The sequence below is a fragment of the Apis florea genome, unplaced genomic scaffold (genome assembly GCF_048593485.1).
Source record: "Apis florea isolate Af1SG1 unplaced genomic scaffold, ASM4859348v1 contig_3796_pilon, whole genome shotgun sequence".
NCBI lineage: Eukaryota > Metazoa > Arthropoda > Insecta > Hymenoptera > Apidae > Apis > Apis florea.
In genome coordinates this window covers 51,083-66,244 of record NW_028256858.1, presented here as the reverse complement: position 1 = coordinate 66,244, position 15,162 = coordinate 51,083, and the positions used below count along the sequence as shown (strand labels likewise).

The window sequence follows — 15,162 nt, the reverse complement described above, 5'->3', positions numbered from 1 at the left end:
TTTGTATAAACTTTTGAACGTCGGAATGTTTTCTCGCCTACTTTTAATTATTATCACGAAATTTAATACTTTATGGTTATAAATTCATCGAATCGAAAATTTCTTGGTAATATTTTCTACATTTTACATTTCTATATACGTACATACATGCATATATTTTTTTTAATATTTATGTGTCGTATGCTTCTGACAATCAATTCTTAATCGGCGTGAAATACGTTTTTTCACGTATGAATGCTATTGTGTCTGGCTGCAGTGCGTTACTTCGAAAAGATAAAAATCATGAAAGATACATGGGACGCGTATCTTCCGCCATTCGTGTCCATTTGATGCCAACGAAATGATTGTAGCGTGAAGCGTGACAAAGTGACACTTTGAAAAGATAAATAAAAAAATTCGAACGGGGGAAAAAATTCCAGCTTTAAAAAAAAAAAAAAAGAGCTAGTAGTAAATTTCGTGCCTTACTGCCACATCCCCTTCCTCCCCCCTCGAATCTTTCTTCCTCTTGCAAACAAAATTAGTCAAACTATTCCCGAGTTAATTCTGATAAGATGAAATAAAAAGAATTCCGTATACTTTTTTGTACTCGTACTAACATCTTCTCTGCAATTATCAATTTTAAATAAACCAAACTGGAATAAAAATTATATTCCAATCATTCGATAAGGAAATTCGTCTTCTCCTTCGCAAATGCAAACACGAATTCGTATTGTACAATCACGAAGAGAGACGGTTTCTCGAGATAAATGAATAACGACGTCAAAGGAAATCAACTCTCGATCGGGCAATAATAGCGAAACTGCGAACAGATGGATTCGAGAGGCGGAAGACACGGTTCTCTCGATGCAAAACGTGGCAAGACGAATGGCTCGGCCGATAGACGAATGGTGTTCCAGGGAGCACGCGAACGACAAGTTTCCAGGGAGACAAACTGTTTGCGGATAGGAGACCACGCTTTGGGGAGAAAAAAAAAAAAAAAAAAAGAAAGAAAAAGAAAACGAAAAAAAAAAGGTGATTCGATTACGGGACGATACTGGCTCGCTTCATCTTTCTTTCGCCGGTCTCGTGTGCCGAGTAAAATGGAGCGGATCTGATTTGTCGACTTAAGCTCCTCTTCCAGAGAGATAAATAGTACGTGGACGTCGATCGTTATGTACCATTTGTCTTGGCTTTGTAATTTAACGAGGAGTTGGGTGAATTGGATATTTTTATTAGTGTAACGGGATGATCGTATTGGAATTGTTGTTGATTGGATATTTTTATTGGCATGTGATCGTTTGATCGTTTTTACAAGAACGAAAAATCATTTGTTATATAAATTTTTAAAGGAAAATTAAAATTACCATGTAATATATGATAGGATAATAAATATGTGCAATAATAGAAAAAATTAGAGAATGTAATTATTGAAATTAAAACATCGTCTCAATCTTAAGAAATGATCTTCTTAAATAAAAATTATAAAATATGTGTAAGTAAATATTATTCTTTTATTAAAATTATATTTTTAAAATGATATTGAAGATATAAATTCCAAAATTCAAAAATTGGAGAATTGTTAATTATTACCATTAAAATAATAGATTTACGATTCAAGAGATATAAATGATAATGATAGGAGATTTCGTAAATCAATATATATTTATAGATAAAATATAACGTGATAATAATTCGAAACAACATATGATCCTCTAGATCTATATAATTCATTTCATGATTCGCTGGATAAACGTTCTAAGCTCTTAATACCATAAACGCGAAGAGCAGTACGAAAAGCATACCATCAAAGTGAAGTGACCATATTTGGGAAGAAGATCAGGTTAATATGCACATCAACGGTTAAACTAACGCAATGAAATTTACATATCAACGTTTAAATGGTGACCATGCAATTAATTATGGTGCAAAGTGCTCGATTTAGCCAAATTAAAGTTTCATAAACTTCTGATTTACGATAGCTAATTATCTTCAATTAATTCGATTTGAAAGTGAAAAATGATTGAAACCAATTTCTGATCGATTATAAAAGTTATTTCATAACCAAACTACAGAAAAGAACTGTCGAAGAAAGTGTATACCAAATTTAAATATTATCCAGAGGGAAATTAACACTTTCAAACATTAAAATTTTCCGATCATCTTTTCTTCCTCTTGTCACGCTCTATGCGGCACCGTATAATTTCTTTATCCAAGTAAAAGGCGACATTCCATTAGAAAGATGCGCGATCTTCATTGGCAAAATTCGAGAAGAGAAGAAGAAGAAGAGAAAAAAGAGCTTCTCGAAGAATCTTAGTGAAAGAATTGCTTCCCCGAAGGATTTACGGATCCGCATTAAAACGGTCGTGAATCACACTTGAAATTTAAAAACGTGGGGAAATAAAACCGATAAAATAGTTAGAGGTGAGTAAACAGCGAGAAAGGGAAAGAGAGCGGGAAATGGACGGGCTCGAAGCAAAGAGGGTCCCGCCGTTGAATTATTCCGCGAGGACGTGATTGCTCCCGGAGAAGTAAATTACCTGTTCTAGTGACCGGCTGACTTTGGAATTACGTACTGTAAAAGATTGCAAAGCTGACGCGGTTTACCCGTATGTATACGTGTGTGTGTATATATATATACATATATGTATACATACGATCCAGCATCGGTGGAAAACTGGGAGGGTTATAAAGTCTCCGGGGTCTTTACGATCCGACATCTTTGAAACTATCGATTACAAGGAGTTTCCTTCATCCTCCTCGAAAACTTTTCCCTCGAATGGAACATCTCGCTCGAATCTCTGTGTACATGAATTTTAATGCACGACAAACCCCTGCGTTATCTTGTTGCATCCCAGTCACTTTCATGGAGCGATTACTTAACTCGTAATCGTCGAGTCTGGGAGACGTATACGTTTTTGTGCAATTTTTCGTTGAGGCAGAGATTTTTCAGAGGGAAGGAAAGTTGTTAAAATTTTAATAAGCAGGATAATAAGATATGTAAAATAGATGAAAATGATTTTCTAAGAAATAAACTAAATAGATATTTAATTATGGAATAATAACAGTTTCAATTTTTCAGAATGGGTCGAGTGAAAAATATTCCATTTTTTTTCTTGAAAATAATAAAAAGTCAGTTTGCATGTTATATAAATGATAAATATGGTAATAAATAATTAAGATTACCTTTAATCTGTCCTTTTTGAATAAAATGTAAAGCGAAGAGTGAAGAGTTAGTGGAATTTTCAATGCTAATTTAATAATTAAAAATAAATTTAAGCTTAATAATATTGAATTTTTTTAAAAAAGTTTCTCTAAAACTCTAAAAATTTTATATAAGTCTTTAGGTCGAATATATCGAGACTTTTCACGGAATTAAAGTGTATACTATTTATCGATAATATTACACACATATATAATATGTTTTACACGAAAACAGGTTAATTCGAGACCACGAGGTTTCCATTTACTGTATAATTTATGATGCACGTTATATATCAAAGAGAATTTTCAATTTGATATTTTATGTTTAATGAAGAATTAACTTTGCGAATAAATTTTCATTGATTGCTGTTAATAGACAAAAACCGATGAAATTAATATTCATCGCTATTTATTTATTGCTTATTTATTATACGTTCAATTTTTTGAGAGATGAATTTTTGTAACAATATTTAATCTTATTTTTGCGGAAATTTTCATAAACATTTTGATTAAATTTTAGAATTTTAAATGCAAAACATTTACATACATAAATGCTTTTTTAAATGCTTTGAATCTGAAATAAAAAAAAAAAAAATAAAAAAAATAGGAATCATCGAAAGTGACATGTGATACAATTATATTATTCTTGGTGATTCTTGGTGAGATTTGATTCTCCTTTATTTTTCATTTCTCTTTTTCGTCGGCGAAGAACATTTCGTTGACAAAGAAATATTGCAAATACGCGTATTGTCGTGCGATAACGATGAAACGGGGTTAACATCGCGATGGACGTTGTTAAAATTGCATTCCACCCGGCAATACAATGTTTCAGCGATGTTTTTAATGCCGTTTTCGTTTTATCCATTCCATACTTCTTCCTTCTACCGAGACTATACTTCCAATTAAGAGTATCACCACAATGATCACCTTTATCATTCTTGCATACCATCTATACTTCATTTTACGTAAAAACCATCCCACTTAAACCACACTCTCGTTGCGGAAGAAATAAATTTTTTTTAACTACGAAGAAATAATTGCTTGTGAAAGAACAATCATGCTTGATAAATTTCAATATATACAATCCATATAAAAAGAATGCAACATTCAAATTGTCACTGTATATCGTCATTCAGAATAATTTTATATCGACTATACACTCTATGAAACATTGTGAATCATAATTTCTTCAAATCAAAATTTAAAAATTTCACGTATAATAAGTACACACAAATCATATCAAATTAATAAATCTACTTTATTAATAAAATCAATTTATATTTGTCTAATTCAAGAACTACAAAAGAAATCCTTCTATTCTCTTCAAAGCTATAATACGAAACAACTCTTCAAAGATCTTGGATATTCCTTCCGTCTTGTCCATCCCAAGACAAGGAATTGGATGCAATCTCGTTTCCGGTTCCTACGTAATTAACCGGTTCCTGCCAGCTAAGAATTCTTTCTTGCAACCGGTTTCGACAGTCGAACGAGACACCCCTCGTGAAATCGACGACGTGGAGGGTTAATTAAATACTTAACCGAGCGCGAGAAGGGGCCTCGTTAAATCTCAACTTCGAGCCCTCGCAAGTTTCGTCTACCGACAAGGTTTCCTTCATCCCCGTGGCAGCTTTTCTCATTGTGCTCGTCCTCCTCGCGGGCTTGACTCGTGTCTCAAGTTTCCATTTCCGGGGCGACCGCCATATTCGACGAGAGAGAGAGAGAGAGAGTTATGCTCACCTTGAAATTCGAGGATCGTGACGAATTCGCTTGAACGACGCCTCGTAAACCGCTCGTGAATTCTCTTCCTTGGTCTTGGTTTCCTCAGGGATGAAGTAAAGAAAAAACGAAGTATGCTGAAGTTATAGATAAGTATGTGATATTTAAATTATATTAGATAATTGAGTGGAATTTTAATTAACATGTTCGTTATTTAAATAGAAGGAGAGTTAATTCAATGGGTATATAATTATCTTCGTTGAATGTTACAAAATAATCAATGCTTGTTATGAAGGATGCAGGATGTCATGGTGGTAATGAATGGTTCGTTTGAGTTAAATAAGAAGGTATATATTGCGATGCACGTATTTTTAATAATTTTATAATTGAGATTAAAAGAGAATTCTAGGTACGATAGTAATACAAAATTTTTCTTTTACCTTTTTATCCGTATTCGTATTTATATTAAAACATCGTTACTCATTAAAGCCAATTCCATTTAATTAAAACAAGAACAATAACGGCACGGGAGAATAATTAATAAAGTTATTTGCGTTGTGTATACACGTCCATCCGATCAAACGAACAATTGATCCGCTTGTATATTATCATTGGAACATCGAACATCATGGGCATTAACTGTTGTTACCAGGATGGTTTGGACAAGCCTAGAGTAGGATTATAGCAAGTGTTATTGTTATACTCGAGATAACATGCGATATACATATACAATTAGCATAGTAATGTTAAATTTCAACGATCGAAATATTGGTTTAGTAAACAATTCTCTGCCAGAAAGGGAGACATAACATCTTGAAACGTGGACGATTAATTGTACGAAAATTTAAGAAAATTTATTGGAAAGTACGATTTAATTTCAAGGTATGTAAATGCAAATTAATCTTCTAGATTTATTCGTTAACTTTAAATTAAAGTCGAAACAACAAGTTTTTGACTCTTTCTTTCATTCGCTCGAACATTTTAAGAAATAATATTTTAAATAATGTCGTGCATCCATACCTCTTAATCGTTTAATGTATATTGCAATTAATACGCTCCAATTATTGGAGCAATTAATAATAGATAGACTATATGATAATTATTACATTTCCCAAATAGCATTTGAATTATACATGATGTTATCATGTTACGATATGAAACATGTCTTAATTTTATCGGCAAACGATCGATCGTTTGAAACAAATATCATTCATCTCTCTTATTGATCCATCTTCTTCGTATAAAATATAGCTATACTTTTATATATGAATTGCTGAAAAATTTCATTCTAACAAACTCTCTCAAACGAAATTTTCATCGCTTAATAAGAATTTTTCACTTGAAATCAGCAATGATCCAGCAATAACCATTCCATACTAGACGTTCAACATCTATCAATAAGTATAGACACGAAGCATCCCCGAAATCGATCCAATCCACTCCTCCTCCCCCCATTCCCCGATTCAAATCACCTATCACATTTCCTACCTACCAAAATTCCCCACATCCCAATAAACCAAGCCGGCCATTCGTCAAATCCTGTACCGGAGTCGCGATTCCTCTTCCAACCATCGTCCACGTCATAATTCTCTGCAAAAGTGACCCCGGACCTCGGCTAAGTGTATCGAATAGGCGTTGCATAATAATCAGCCGATCGAACATCGATGTCATAGACGTACAATTAAACGACGTCAGCGTCGACCAAAGCCTGTTGAACACGACAGGTTTACGTTCAACCCGGAATACCACCATCGTTAAGCCTGCGTTCACGAGATCGTTGCGACACGTGTGTCGCGTGCACGCTATCCCGTGGATTCGAGAATAAGGCACTGGTATACATGGGGTGTTCATGTACGAAACGATGTAAGGAAATTTTAAGAGGGATAATTCTAGGGATTGTGCAGAAATTTCGATCGAGGATTACTTCTATTATTAAATAGAAATATACAGTTTAAAATACGATTATATATAAATATATTTTCCTCTTTGTTATTATAATCCTGTGGCCCAATTACCAAGTAGATATCCAATATCAAAGACGGATAAAATTACGCGAGTTTTCTTGTGAAATTTTATATTCTCGCTTTTTAGAATTATTCTTTTTCTTCACGTCTTTTTTTACGCGACGAATGTTTGAACACCGTGTGTATGTATTTTAGGTATGGCAGTCAGGCTGAAAGCGGAGATCCATGGTTGACCATGGCAAGACCCACCGCGTCGACCGGAAGATTTATAGACTTTTGTAAGGCTACACACCGAACTGACCTAAGTGCAATTAAGAGAGCAAATGGTGAGGGACGTGGACGCACTGGATAGTGCGACGTGTGCGGCTCTAGCACGAATAGGATGAATATGAGTCGACGTACTCCTATGTTCTTCTGATAAAATAGAGTGTACCCATTCGAGTGAAGATTCACACTTATTAAACGCGTTAAGGACGAGGTAAGATGGCCCCTGTAAATGTGCTTTACGTGTGAAATCGAAAAGGAATCGGGATGTGAGGGATGAACGAAAAGTGTGGAGATGGGATTATAAGTTTATCAGAGATGAGTGAAATTGAGAAAGTATATAAATTTTGGATAATTTTTGTTAATTTTCACTTTAATTATAAATTTTTTTATATGAATAATTATCTCACCGTTCTTTATAATCGAAGAGTTAAATATATTAGGAGTTATTATTATTATTTAATAGAAGGATTTGTTCGTCTCACGTTTCGATTTACATTTTAGAATGAGATGTGAAAAAGCGAAAATTGAAGGCGAAAAATTCAAAATAATTCAAAACGCATCTCTGGATTAAGTCTCCATTAAAATACCGGAAGCTCCACCACACTACTATCTCGGCTCACGCAATAAAAGTTGATCCATCTCACGTTTCGTCAACCCGATACAAGACCGTGAAATTTTAATTAATACTTTTACAACCGGCGCGAATACGAACGTTCCAGGTCGGAAGTCTGTTTAATAGGTGTCCACTGGAGCGGCCATCGCGGTTGAAAAAAAAAAAAAAAAAAAAAAAGAAAAAAAACGTGCACGAGGACACTCGACGACCCGTCGTATCAGGTGACGCCATATATTTGGATCAACTACACTTAAACCGTGGCTAACGAAGCCGTTGTCCCGTGTCTCCTCCGTGGAGGGAAAAAAATTGTAACCAGGAAGCCCGAAGGACGGAGAAAATAGACGTCGCGACGGCGATCAGAGCATCTGCCTACGAACGAAAATACCCGAACAAATTGAGCTTAGAACACCCGGTTGTTGATGATGCACGAATAGTCGGATGGTTTCGAAAATTGGGACAAAGCGTTCAGACCGTTTCCACAAATTTTTCAAATTCTCCGCTCGAATGATGAACGATGAACTTGTCGGTCGATTGTATGGTCTACGATTTTTTGAACTTTGAGAAAAGTTCCTGAGAACTTGAAGAAAGAAATTAGCCTCGTAAATGTACAATAGGAATGATGACAGTGAGCAACAGTAGGAGCTGTTTCCATTGCAATTTGGTAGAGTTGATTATGTGAAAGATGCATAAAAGTTTGTGAACATATGTTTGAATTATTATTTTGTGTGTTGATAGGACAATTATTGGGGGGATTCGAAAGTTCATTTTTGTATTTATTGGTATCCTATACTTAACTTTAACAACCAACGACCATACCACGTAGGATCTACTGGTTCTCGTTCGATCACCAAAGTCAAGCTACGTCGGGCACGGTCAGTACTTGGATGGGTGACTGCTTGGGAACACCGTGTGTTGTTGGTATTTATTTTTTTGATTTCGATATATCTGAGCAACACGGTATCGTACAATTTAAAATATCACCCATTCAAATGTTATTAACAAAATTATTATTAAAAATTACAGAAAATAAACGAAACGAGATATTACTTCACAACGTAATTTATTTCCCGCAATTTAAAAGTAAATGCAAAAAGTAGAATCGTAAAGAAAGTCTTGTAAAATCGAGCACCGATCAACGATCTTCAAATCAATTTCTCGCTGTTTGAATAAGATTATTTTAAGAGGAGGATTATGCTTTTTAAGAAGATCAATTCTAAAATTGTTCAATCTCGAATTATCGCTCAAATTCGCTCGAATTACGACAAAAGTTAAACTAAGACGTTTGCATATGCGATTTCGCCAACACATGGAGATAGAAATCACGTTTCTCTGAACTGGTTGAAAGCGTTGCAAATGAGAATCATAGGTAAACAGAGATGATTCTGTTGAAATGCATACTAAAAGCATTAAAACGTGCAATTTGTGAAATTTTACTTTGTATCCTGGTATTATACGTATACATGTATTATACATTTTTAACGTATGAATATTCTGAAAATTGCGCGATTTAATCCAAACAAAAAGTGGATGGATTATGAAATTTAAATATTTGAATGATACATTAATAAAATTAAATCACTTTTTGGAATGAGAAAAAATAAATTTCTTAAAAGAAAAAAGATTCTTAACTTTTAATAATTAACAAGTGAAATTGAGGATGTTATAACATTAAACTTATGATTATAGAATCATAGGTTTAAATAGATTTTTTTAAATCAATATTAAATTATATTGAACTCAAGTTGAAAATATATTTTTCAATTTCGTTTTTACGAGACTAAAGATGAGTTCATATATTTTTACGAATTGAAGAAAAATCGAATTTCCCGTTATAATGGCCTTTGTAACACGATTACCGGGACAATTGGCCAACAAACGAAAGGATTTGAATCCCGATTCACCAATTCTATCTGCTAATTCTTTTTCCGCCTACGATTTTCAGAAATAGAATTTATCACCCTTCTAACATTTCTATTCTTCTATTATTTTGCAACTCGATTATTTAAAATTTATCTAAAAAAATTTAATATATCATTTGCAATGAAGTTCAAAGCAAAGATTCGAAGAAGGAAAAAAAAATTTGAACCTAAAACTTCCCCTTAGTTGAATTCCTTTTCAACTTTGATCTTTTATTATCCATAAAATACCAATATTTTTTTATCTACAAATAACTTAAAAATACCAAACATAGTCAAGAAATATAAATTCTTCTATAAACATTTTTCAAAGCGAAAAAAGAAAAAAAGAATCTAAGAACAAAAGCGCGAATGGCATGTTGTCGAGTCAGATATTCTACGGCCTGTTTAACATAACGCTGTTCGATTTAAAGGCTTCAGTCAGTGACGGGTCAGTTTCTCCTTGATACACTTCCAATTTTTTCCCTTCTTCTTCTTTTTTTTTTTTTTTTCCCTCTCAAAATTCATGTCAATGTACGTGTATGGACGAATTTAATTTTTCAAAGTCAAAGTCAATCGGTATGAGGAAAAATGGCGGAGAAAAAATGGACGAGAATTTGAATAACTTGATTTACGGATTACGAAACCATATTCCGACAACGAGACGGATTATCATAGATAAGATAATATTGGGCTAAACCGACTAAATACGTCGCCGTCTATAACTTGGCCAATGTTAGCTGTTTCGAATATATCCTCTCCTCCTTTATTGCCTCGGGTATTAAGGAAATTCGTGGAAGATTAATAATCCGGAAATCGCGGTTTTGTGTTGCGGCGCGGAGCAAATTTTTTAATATTTTCTCATTGTGCCATGAAGGATAAGTAGCCATAGGTTTTATTACCGACCAGATTGTTATTAATCGTTCACCAAGTCTCTGAAAGATTACTTATTATGAAATGCTATGCATGTCTTTTTTTCTCCGCGTTTCTTTTGAATACAATATATGTAATTTAATGGTTTTGATAAATATATTTATCAATTGAAATTATCAATTAAAATTATATATTATAAATATATTGCCGATTATAATGAGTAAGTACGTTTTCAAATTGTTGTTTTTTATTTTTATTTTTTTTGTCTTAGATAGATTTATCATGAGTTAGAAAGTAAATTAAAAATTTCAATATAACATTTTGTACAATAATTAATCAGAGCAAGCTTACTCTTATCATTCGATTTTGCGTATTCTCCTAAGTACTTCTGATAGGTTCGTTGTAACTGTACACAGCGTGGTTAACCACACTGTTGATTCGCTCTTTGTATGGACGTACACAGACTTCGACTATGAATGTAATATTCATGGAGCAATAGAAGGGGTTAAATCAATAAATCTCTTTCTATCACCATTTAGTGTTAGTTATCTAGCAAAGTTTAAGATTAAGATTAAAGTTTAAGATTGTATATTCTGTAATTAAAATTCTTTTCACTTTTTTTTTATAATATTATTTAACAAATATCCATAAATTGGAGAATTTAAAACTTTGTTTAATTCTTATATTCATTTATTAATTCCAGTTTTTTATTATATTTCGTATTTTAAAAAAAAAAATGTTACATATGTTGAATACGTAGGTGAAATTTCTAAAATAATTTTTAAAATAATTTCACGTGATTTTAGTTATCAGGGTACCGTTATCTCCCCATTTCTCCCGATTATCGTTAATTTCACTTAACCAAGATATAATCCCCACCCCCTTTGCTTCTTTGAAATAAGGATCTTCTTTCGAGAATGGAGGTGGGAAACTTGATCTTATCCGTGTCGCTTCTCATTAGACGATGCGTAACAGATACGTGTAAAAATGCGTCTGGCATGAAAGACATAGATGAAAACCATGTCTAGACATTCCATTTATAAGAATGAAAATAGATTTTTGCATTTAGTTATCTTTAAAATTTCTCTTTTGAAAGTTGATATTTTTGAAAGGAAATGGCAAATATTATTATATCGAGTGAAAATAGTAAAAATTGTAGAAGAAATAATTGGAATATATTATGGAATATATCAATTATTATAAAATTTATAGAAATGCTATATTTTTTAAAATTATTTAGAGAGAATTTATGTTTTAATTACACGGAAATAGGTTTGTTATTGAATATGTAATAATTTTGAAACTAATTGATTACGTTTCTGCAATGCTATACTTATTCCTAATTCTCTCTATTGCTGCAATTTCGATTTATGCCCGAATATGAAAGCGTATTTAGCGAACATTATATGCATTTAAGGAGAGAATTTATTAAAATGTGTATGAAAGTAGATGTTTCTGGGAGAATTTGAAATTTGAAATCACATTTCCTCTATGATTGCAGTTGTTATTTCAATTTTTTGATATATTTCATCTTCCATAATTTTCTAATAATTTTCCCCTTTTATGAAAATTTAATCCAATTAAATAAGAAAGCAGATTGTTGAATGAAAATTCATGTAAATTGATAGAAAAGTTTTCTGGTAAAATGAGTGAGAAAGAGAGAGAAAGAGTAAAGTCTTTTATTCATTAAAAATTCATTTTTCCTTGTCCATTTATTTATTTACGATTAAAATATATTAAAATCTATGAATAAGAATTTGCATATTTTTCTTAATACTTTCATCTCATCTCTCTTATTAAAAAAAGGAAAGAAGATAAAAAAGAAAATTAAAAAAAATATTGCTCGAAATTATACAGGAGGCACCAGAGGCAAAACAAAATCCATAAGTCACGGCTGGCTGGAAACGTGGAAGTTGAAAGACGCTCGTTAAAAATGCGTCTGTGTCGACTTTCTGAGATTATTTGACAGCCGCCATTGACAAAAAATGCCTCTTACGCGTCGAAGCATAATAATAACAACAATAATAATGATAATAAATTATCAGCTGAAAAGAAAATAAAAAATTTCTTTTTAGCAGACATAGTCGAATGTCTACTATTGTTCTCAACCTCTTACCCTAAAACCTACTTTTATACAAAGTGTATTTACATAGTTAAAAACCTATATACACATACATTTATATTCTTTAGAATTCCTGCTTAATTATCTCCCTAGAATTTTTTATTTAAAAAGTGTATCTATTTTTTAAAAGAAACATCTAATGACGTACACGAGTCTTGTTTCACAAGAAATACTTCTGAAGTGCTTTTCAAGTACTTCTTTTTTTAGATTCTCCAAAAAATTTTAAATCCTTATATATTCGATCAATCTTTCATGAAAGAAGAATTATGAATTATCATAAAATTAAAACGTATATCATGCAATAGCATAGAAAATTTGCTATTAAATAAAATTTCTCAATATTTATACACGCATCGAAACCAGTGGATAATATACCATATTATGAATTACAGGGGCGAAAACATTTCACGGATAGGGAATTTGGATCGTTGCCAGTCCCGATTCTATTCTTCTTATCCAGTACACCGCGGCATTACTTTCAACATCTTGCCCGCTTTCGACTTCTTACCGTCCACTCGAAAGTGGAAAGTGTCCGGAAGGCCAAGCTTCCAGGTTTCATTAGTTACGTCTTCGAACAACCGACTGCCACGAGCACTTATCGAACTGGAACGATCGTGACTCCATGAACTGGAATTACATGAACTTATTACACTGCGCCACTTTCAGCCGCGGACACGGATGGTCGTTAGAATCGGTCCGATCTATTGGAACTTCCCTGTAATCTACCAGTTTGGTCCGTTTAACGGGCTCATTACAAGTTGACGGTGGATTGGTGGGGGAGGGAGGTGGCACGATGTATGATCATGAAGACAACTTTAAGGGAAGTTTATCATTCGTCACAGAGGGGGAGAATTATGGAGGAGCGACTCGGTTTCTGGTCGAACGATTGAAGAGGAAATTTGTAACGATTTAACCAAGATTATTACCTACGTACTTTGACGATTATGATGGATGGGGCTTGTGCTCGCGAATCGATATTACGTGTGGATTTTAATTTGTTGCAATGTTGTAAGTAATAAAAACGAATAAGAAAAATTTCTGATTTAATTTACAAAAGTTTTTTTATTTTCAAGCGTTGAAATCGTGATGGAAATTTTAAAATAAATCTGTTCTCATTTCAATTATATGCTTTTGCGTGGATTTTGCAAATATATTTCGCATGAATATGAAGTGTGAAGTAAGATCTTAAGTTTCAATGTCATTATTATTAATTGGAATATTGAAGATGAAATATTTTATAAAAACTTGCATTTTTCAGATTGGTAAATGATGACTCACAAACAAAACGATCGATCGTAGATTTGTATTCAACGAAGTTACGACAAAATTTATTATGATTCGTTCCTTCATTTTCTTTTATTCTCTTCCACTTTTATTTATTTATTTAATTTTTTTTTTGAAGTTGTTATGCAAACGCTATCTATCAATTTTTAGTGTCCATCAATTTTGAAGTTCACGTATACAAATATCAATATTTCACGTGAGTATCAAATATATATATGTATAAATCATCAACGATTGAAGTGATAGCATTCTATAGCACATCTGGTATCTTTGCCACGACAATATATTTGCTTATCATAGCGCAGTTGAACGTGCAGTTCTGGGTAAAAGCAAATATCTAGTTTTTATCCGCTCGATATATTCAATTGATCTCGCTTCCTATGATTAATTGCTGTTCCCAAGATTTAGTATTTTAGAGAAAGGCTCACCACCAAGATGTGCAAGCAATCGTGATCAGAATACTCTAGATTAAAAACAAGTAAGTATTCGTCTCTAATATTCTATTAAAGGATATACTTTGATTGAAATTAAACAATTCAATATAAATATACTCAGTATTTGTATCAATAATACATTTAACTTACCTTTTTTTTTCCAACAAACAAACTATGAAGAATTTTTATAAAATTACGAAAAATGTTACGTTTTTATTTGTATTCCGATAAAAGTTTCTACACGCGATCTCATTGAAAAAAAAAATTTTATTAATTTTACAAACCAGTATATCAAACTATTATTCACTTCTATAAATCAAAGTGAATTATTTTTAAATCAATTCGACGAAATTTATAGCTTATTCATAAGAATCGAATAATCTGGCGTTAAGAGATATTGTCCAATAAATGGTAGAATAAATGTGAGAACCGATTTTCCATTTCAAATTTTACATTCGAATAGAAAAATTTTGTGTATTAAATGTATGGTATGGTCATATCAAATTTCTTCAAAATGCTTTCGTAAACGCAGAAGAGGAAATCGATAATACCCGCATGGAATAAAGAGAATATCTATTAAAGATAGCTAATTATCTGTAAGTAATTTATTGGTAAACCGTGGGAGTGTTCTTATTTTTCTAATAGAAGATTGTCCATTATTAGTGATTGGATTATCAATACCCGCATCTAATCAGTTAATTGATGAGGGGGATGTTTAATAAGAAAAATCCGAATATGGAGTTGTTGTACCATTGCTATTCAAGAGCAATAACTATGAAATATTAAAATATTTCCATTAATATTCCTACTTTGT

General features: G+C 32.5%; 1 long non-coding RNA gene and 1 other non-coding gene across 6 annotated transcripts in view; both read left to right on the top strand.

Moving 5' to 3' along the window:
• LOC147656327 (uncharacterized) overlaps nucleotides 1-13,686 on the top strand; it is a 47,438-nt gene extending 33,752 nt beyond the window's left edge. For 3 of the 5 annotated variants that reach the window (XR_015294612.1, XR_015294613.1, XR_015294616.1), the window contains 2 exons: nucleotides 7,056-7,338; nucleotides 13,023-13,686. This is a non-coding gene — a long non-coding RNA (uncharacterized LOC147656327). The remainder of the gene's footprint in view (nucleotides 1-7,055; nucleotides 7,339-13,022) is intronic. The other 2 variants (XR_015294614.1, XR_015294615.1) reach the window with 1 other exon arrangement.
• LOC116414248 (5S ribosomal RNA) lies at nucleotides 8,543-8,661 on the top strand. The gene has a single exon (XR_004224723.1). It is a non-coding gene; the product is annotated as a 5S ribosomal RNA (ribosomal RNA).
• Nucleotides 13,687-15,162: the final 1,476 nt, after the last annotated feature.